Source organism: Enhydra lutris, unplaced genomic scaffold (genome assembly GCF_002288905.1).
Source record: "Enhydra lutris kenyoni isolate GAN:26980312 unplaced genomic scaffold, ASM228890v2 scaffoldscaffold68, whole genome shotgun sequence".
Taxonomy (NCBI): domain Eukaryota; kingdom Metazoa; phylum Chordata; class Mammalia; order Carnivora; family Mustelidae; genus Enhydra; species Enhydra lutris.
Genome location: NW_019154152.1, coordinates 6,843,759 through 6,851,227, shown reverse-complemented (window position 1 = coordinate 6,851,227; position 7,469 = coordinate 6,843,759).

Here is a 7,469-nt window from a genome sequence, read left to right as displayed (position 1 = left end):
AGGATCATATGGTTCTTATCCTTCCTTTTATTAATGTGGTGTATCACAATGATTGATTTGCAAATAATGAACTATCCTTGCAGCCCAGGAATAAAATCCACTTGATCATGGTGAATGATTATTTTAATGTACTCTTGGATTTGGTTTGCTAGTATTTTATTGAGAATTTTTGCATCCATGTTCATCAGGGATAGTGGCTTATAGTTCTCTTTTTCAGTGGAGTCTTTATCTGGTTTTGGTCTCAGGATAATGCTGGCCGCAAAGAATGAATTTGGAACTTTTCTTTCCTTTTCTATTTTTTGGAATAGTTTGAGAAGAATAGATTATTAATTGTTCTTTAAATGTTTGGTAGTATTCACCTATGAAGCCATCTGGCCCTGGACTTTTGATTTTGGGGAGGTTTTTGATTAGTGATTCAATTTCTTTGCTGGTTATCACTCTTTTCAAGTTTTCTACTTCTTCCTTTTTCAGTTTTGGTAGTTTATCTTTCTAAGAGTTTTTCCATTTCTTCCAGGTTGTCTAATTTGTTGGCATTTCGTTTTTTATAATATTCTCTTATAATTGTTTGCATTCCTGTGGTGTTTGTTGTTATTTCCCCCTCTCTTATTTGTGATTTTATTTATTTGGGTTTTTTCTCTTTTCTTTTTGACAAGTCTGGCTAGAGATTTATCAATTTTATTGATTTTTTTCTCAAAGAACCAGCTCCTGGATTCATCGATCTGCTCTATTGGTTTTTTAGTTTCTATATCATTTATTTTTCCTCTGATCTTTATTATTTCCTTCCTTCTGCTGGCTTTAAGCTTTGTTTGTTTGTTTTCTGTTCCTTTAGGTATAAGGTTAGGTTGTTTATATGATGTTTTTCTTGCTTCTTATGGTAGGCCTAGATTGCTATATATTGCCCTCTTAGGACTGCCTAGGCTGCATCCCAAAGATTTTGGACCATTGTGTTTTCATTTTCATTTGTTTGCATGTATTTTTTAATATCTTCTTTGATTTCCTGGTTGACCCATTCATTGTTTAGTAGCATGTTGTTTTACCTCCATGTATTTGTGGTCTTTCCAGATTTTTTCTCATGGTTAACTTCAAGTTTAGTGTTGTCAGAAACGATGCATGGTATGACCTCAATCGTTTTGAACTTGTTGAGGCCTGACTTGCAACCTAGTATGTGATCTGTTCTGAAGAATGTCGCATGTGCACTTGAAAATTATGGGTATTCTGCTGTTTTAAGATGGAATTTTCCGAATATATCTGTTAAGTCCATCTGTTCCAAGTGTGCCTTTCAAAGCCATTGTTTCCTTGTTGCTTTTCTGTGTAGATGGTCTGCCCATTTTTTGAGTGGGCTATTAGAGTCCCGTACTAATATTGTTTTATTATCAATGAGTTCCTTTATGTTTGTTACTAAATGTTTTATATATTTGGGTGCTCCCATGTTGGTTGCATAAATATTTACAATTGTTAGGTCTTCTTGTTGGATTGTCCCCTTTATTATGATATTTTGCCCTTCTTCATGTCTTGTTACAATCTTTGGTTTAAAGGCTAGTTTGTCTGTTAGAAGTATTGCTATTCCAGCTTTCTCTTGATGTCCATTTGCATGATAAATATTTCTCTGTTTCCCCCTCCCCCATTTTCAGTCTGCAGGTAGCTTTATGATTAAAATGGGTCTCTTCTAGGCAACATACAGGTAGGTCTTGTTTTGTTTTGTTTTGTTTTGTTTCCATTCTGACATCCTCTTTTGATTGGAACATTTAGTCCATTTACATTCAGAGTAATTATTGGTAGATATATATTTAATGCCATTTTATTACTTGTGCTGTCTTTTCTGAGATTTTTCTTTCTTGCCTTTGTCACTTTGGTCTTTCCTTTCCACTTGATGTGACAGAAATTTTTTAAAATATTTTAAGACTAAGACTTTGTCTATAAGTAATTTTCCAAGTTGTCAAATTTTTAACTTTATTTTTAAAATTTTTTTTAAATTTAATTTTATTTGAGAGAGAGAAAAAGCAGGAGGAGGAGCAGAGGGGGAGAGAGAAGCAGGCTCCCCACTGAGCAGGAAGCCTGATGTGGGACTTGATCCCAGCACCCTGGGATCATCTCCTGAGCCGAAGGAAGATGCCCAACCAACTGAAACACCCAGGCACCCTCTTTTAACTTTATTTTACAGTATTTTATAAGAAGCACGTTTTAGCTTTTTAAGTAATTAAACCTACTGTTTTTCCACCTTGTGATTTCTTCTGTAACTTTCATTCTTGGAAAATATTCCCCTTCCTGTAGTCTATAGAATACTAATTTATTGTTTATTCTAGTTTAGTTTGGTTTACTTTTGTTTAGTTTTATTTTGCCTTAATTTTAAGCACAATAATAAGTCATTTCAATCTAGCTTTGTTTTTTACCAAATACCTAGCCAATTGTTCCAGCATCATTTACTGAATACTTCTCCCTTTGCATACTGATTTATGATAGGCATTTTACTATATTTTAAATTCTTACATAGAAGAGTATTGGTTCCTAGAATCTTTATATTGCTCCATTGATCAAACTGTCAATTCTTGCCCTGGAGACAGAGCATCTTGATAACTGAAAGTTTACTGTAGGCTTTATTATCTCTTAAGACAAATCTCTCTTCATTACCCTTTCCATCTTGTTTTATTTCATCTTTTTGAAACTTTTTTACTACTCAAAACTATATACCTCAAAAATGAGCTATATTATCACTTTGTCAAGTAAAAATCAGAGAACTCTTCTAGTAGATTTTTATTGAAATCACATCAAACCTTTCAATTATTTCAGAAGAATTAAATAATCACCTTTGTAATATTTGGTATTCCCATTCAGGAACATGGTATATCTCTCCATTTATATATCTCTGTCTGTTTTCTTACTTTGACACACAATTCTCTAAATTATTTTTCCTTCCTTCCTTCCTTCCTTCTTTCCTTCCTCCCTTTCTTCTTTCCAATGAGGGGCTTGAACTCCCAATGCTGAGATCAAGACCTGAGCTGAAATCAAGAGTCAGACACTTTTTTTTTTTTAGATTTTATTTATTTATTTGTCAGAGAGAGAGAGAGAAATACAGAGCAAGTACAAGCCAGGGGAGCAGCAGGGAGCAGGAGAAGCAGGCTTCCCACTGAGCAAGGAGCTTGAGGCAGAATCCTTTTCCAGGACCCTGGGATCATGACCCGAGCCAAAGACAGAAGCTTAACACAGGAAGACACCCAGACATCCAGAGCCAGACACTTAACTGACTGAGCCAGCCAGGCACCCCTTCACAGATTTCTTATTAGTGTTTTTTGCAAATGTGCTTAATTATTTTTGATAGCATAGAGTAAAATAGTTTCACCATCAGAATTTTGACTAGACTATTACTGGTAAAAAAAATCACCTTAATATTTTATATATATGTTTGCATCTGGACAACTTCCTATCTTCTCTAATTAGTTCAAATAATTTTTGTTAAAATTTCTCAAGTCTTCCAAATCAACAAAGCAGTAATTTATAAAATATTTTTCCCTTACTTTAATAGCGATACTGTATTTTCCCCTTAGCTCTTACATTGTTTTGCAAATTTACAAAATGTTGTTAAATAGTAATGACATTAGGATTTTTGTTGTTGTTCCTGAATTTTAAAGGAAATATTTCTGTTGTTTCAGCATTCAGAAGGTTGCCTCTAGATTTTTATATTCATTGTAATGTTAAGGAAATTTTCTCCCTTAATTATTTTCCAAGACTTTTGTCAGGAATAGATACAAAATTTTATGGGATGATATTAGGACATCTGTGGGAGTGATCCAGTTGCTTTTCACCTTTTATTGATGGGCAATATTAATACATTTACTAGCCATAAATGAGCTTGTATTCTTTTTTTTTTTAAGATTTTACTTATTTTTTTGAGAGAGAGAAAACAAGTGAATACACACAGGCAGTGAAGAGGGCAGAGGGAGAAGCAGATTCCCCCTTGAGCAGGGAGCCCAATGTGTAGCTCTATGTGGGGCTGGATCCCAGGACCCTAAGATCACCAACTGAACTGAAGGCAGAGGCTTAACCAACTGAGCCACCACGTGACCCTAAATAAACTTGTATTCTAAGAATAAACTCTGCATACTATTCTGAACATATTATTCTTCTAATATAGTACTATATTATTTTCATTGGCTTATTCCAGATTTTTACATCTACCTCTAAAATGTCAGTATGGAAATTACAACCTGGCTACCGCCTTCCCCATACTCTAGATGCCTTTTGCAGGCATCTCTCCTTTTTAAAAAAAATAAATAAATAATGGGATCATCTAGTATATTATGTAATTAGAAATTAGAATGAAAGCTCCAGAAGAGCAAAAGTCCCTGTTTCATTTGTTGATGATGCATTTAAGATCTTAGAAGTGTTCCTGACACACAGTGGTATTTAATGGTATTTAAATTAATATTTCCTGAATTAATGAATTATTGATCTTTACATTCTTCTTCAATCATTTTACTTATTTATTTATTTGTCAGAGAGAGAAAGCACAAGCAGGAAGAGTGGCAGGCAGAGGCAGAGAGAGAAACAGGCTCCCCCCTGAGCAAGGAGCCCAATACAGGACTTGATCCCAGGACCCCGGGCCGAAGGCAGCGGCTTAATGGACTGAGCCACACAGGTGTCCCTCTTCTTCAATCATTTTATACTACAAATTACACATTCTTTGATTTTTTTTAATTTTGAGTCTTTACCTGTTTAGCTGGGATAAGACAGAAAAGTACATATATTATGCACAATTTTTTTTCCCATATGAATATGAGCATTGTATACTTGCTGAACTTTTGACTATCTGAAGGTTTCTTCCTGTTGCTGTCAGGAATGGGAAAATAGCTGAAGACAACAATCCTTCTCATACACTTTTTTCCCCATCAAAATTATAATATATTGTTCCATTATTTCCTGGTACTTAGCATTGCTGAAGGGTATTATGAAGCTGGCCTTAGTTTCTTCATCTACAAACTTTTCTTTTTGTGTAATGCCAGCTTACTTTATTCTTGAATTTTAAATACGGTGACAAAAATAATACATTTGAGTCTTTAAGACTATACAGACACATGTACTACATACATACCTCTCACTACTTTGTCCTTCTATTCCCCTCTCATAGAACTCCTCCAAAATAACCTCACTCCTCAGCTATAACTACTCGAACAGTTGGTTGTGTTTTTCTTCCAAGCTTGCTTCTATATATTTATATGAGTATATAGTTTCTTTTTTTCTAAAATGAGATCATATTCTTATAACAAGGTGCCTGGAAGAGCAGAACTTCAAAAATATTTTAGTAATAGAGGCTGCCAAATTCTTCTTTGTATAGATGGACACAGAGATTCACATTGAAAGAGAGTTTCTTGACCTACTGCTAGAATGCTCTTACTTGATTTTGTAGCTATTAGAAGAGTAAGCACTTGCTGCCCTAGGAAAAAGAGACAATAGGGACTTTTGTGTGTTTGCCAAGGCTGCCTTTTCTAAGTGTTCCTAAGTATGTAGACATCTCTGATCTTGGAGTAGAAAGTGGAAAATTTTACATAGGAGCCATAAAGATGCCCCAAAAGAAAGACAAATTCCTCAACCCCTTCTCATTCAAAAGTCAACATTCCTAAAATCTCAGAGATGGATTAGGATGGTCCCAACTTAGCACAAGGGTCCCAAAGTAAACAAGCGAATAGGAAACTTTGAGTCTCTAGAAGATTATGAAGAAGTATGAGATGTATGAGATATATGTAGCCCCAGCAACATGTCAGGAGGCTAAGCCAGCCCAGAGCATTCCAGCCAGTGAAAGAATTGTAAGAATGAAGAATAGCTAATATATTTCTAGGAACAATGATGTCTGCTATCAAATTTGAGTGTATTTCCTTTACTGACTAGAATTACCTTCTAATGTCTCTAAACCTTCAGCATAAATCTGTTCTCTAAAATAATCTAATGTTTGTGGTAGTTATGAAGGAAGAGAAAAAGAGTCTATGCAGACCCAGAAACAAAGAAAACCTTTCAGGAGCAGGCTGTGACAAGGCAGTGGGATTCAGGATGGAACATAACATCAGAACATAATAAGCCCTCCCTGGAAATCCAAGAGGCAAATACCAGTGGCAGAGGTAGGTGCACTTTGTACAGTTTTAGGATGGCTGCATAAACCATCTTTTTTGGACAATAGAATAAGACTTGAAAGATGGAGAATTTGGGAAGTACAGATTGCAAAGGCTTGAATATAAATAATTCCCAGCTGGAATGACCCTGCTCTAAGGGGCGGGTGGGTAGACTCTAAGATGGACCCCAGTGATCCCCACCTCTTGGTATTCATACCTTTGTGGATATCCCTCCCCTTGATTATGGGTTAGATTTAGTGGTTCACTTCTAGCAAGTAAAACACAGCAGAGGTGATGGGATGTCACATTTAAGACTAGGTCACAAAAAGACTGCAGATTTCAGCTTAGGCATTCTCTTATTCACTCACCCTGAGGAAAGCCAGCTGCCATATTGTGAGCTGCCCAATGGAGAGGCCCACATGTCAAAGAATTGAAGGAGGTTTCTAGCCACTAGTTAGCAAGAAACTCGGGCCCTCAGTTCAACAGCCTGCAAGGAATTGAAGCATGCGCACAACCACATGCATGAGCTTAGAAAGGGATTTCCCCCCTTCAGATCTTCAGATGAGACCATGGCCATGACCTGCAGCTTGACTACAACCTCATAAGAAACCTTGAGCCAGTTAAGTTGCACCTGGATTCCTGACCTACAGAGATGGTTAGAAAGCATTTGTTGCTTTAAGTTCCTAAGTTTTAGGGTAATTTGTTATGCAATAACAGATAATTAATTCAGTGGGAGAAATAATCAAGTATATCTGACACATAGTTGATAAATTTGGGAGAGGACTCTGATTTGGAATTCTGAATGGAATTAAATGTTTAATAGAGTCAGAGTGTAGGAAATCCAATGATATGTTCAAGGATGCATCCTTGTATAAAGCAGCATGCCACAGGATATTATACCAAAGCTTCTGCTTTCATGATTCCACTTGATTTGCAAGATATATATGTAAATCTGTCTTAGAACAGACAACTCTAAGGCTCAGGAGGAGCCTAGCAAGACAACCCTGACTTGTCTTCCCTTCCCTCCCAATGACATACCCTGTAAATACAGAAAGTTACGCAGGAATTCTGTTCAAAAATCCAGTAGATCCCAAGTAGAGCCAATCCCCAGCATGTAGAGAGGGCCTTGAACGAGGAGAATCCAAGAGGTCCAGGGAATTCACCTACCAAAGATTGCCGAAGAACCATTTTCTTTGGACCTCTCCCCGCTCCAGCCATACACAACAGTGTCCTCATTAGTACAGCTCTTTCTGGATGCTTTCAGGGAATTCAGTCCCCAGGATTCAACATAGCTAAGGGCATATATAGACAGATGGGGGAGCACTGTATCCGGAGATATCAGGTTCATAGTATACAAGCGTAGAGGCAGAG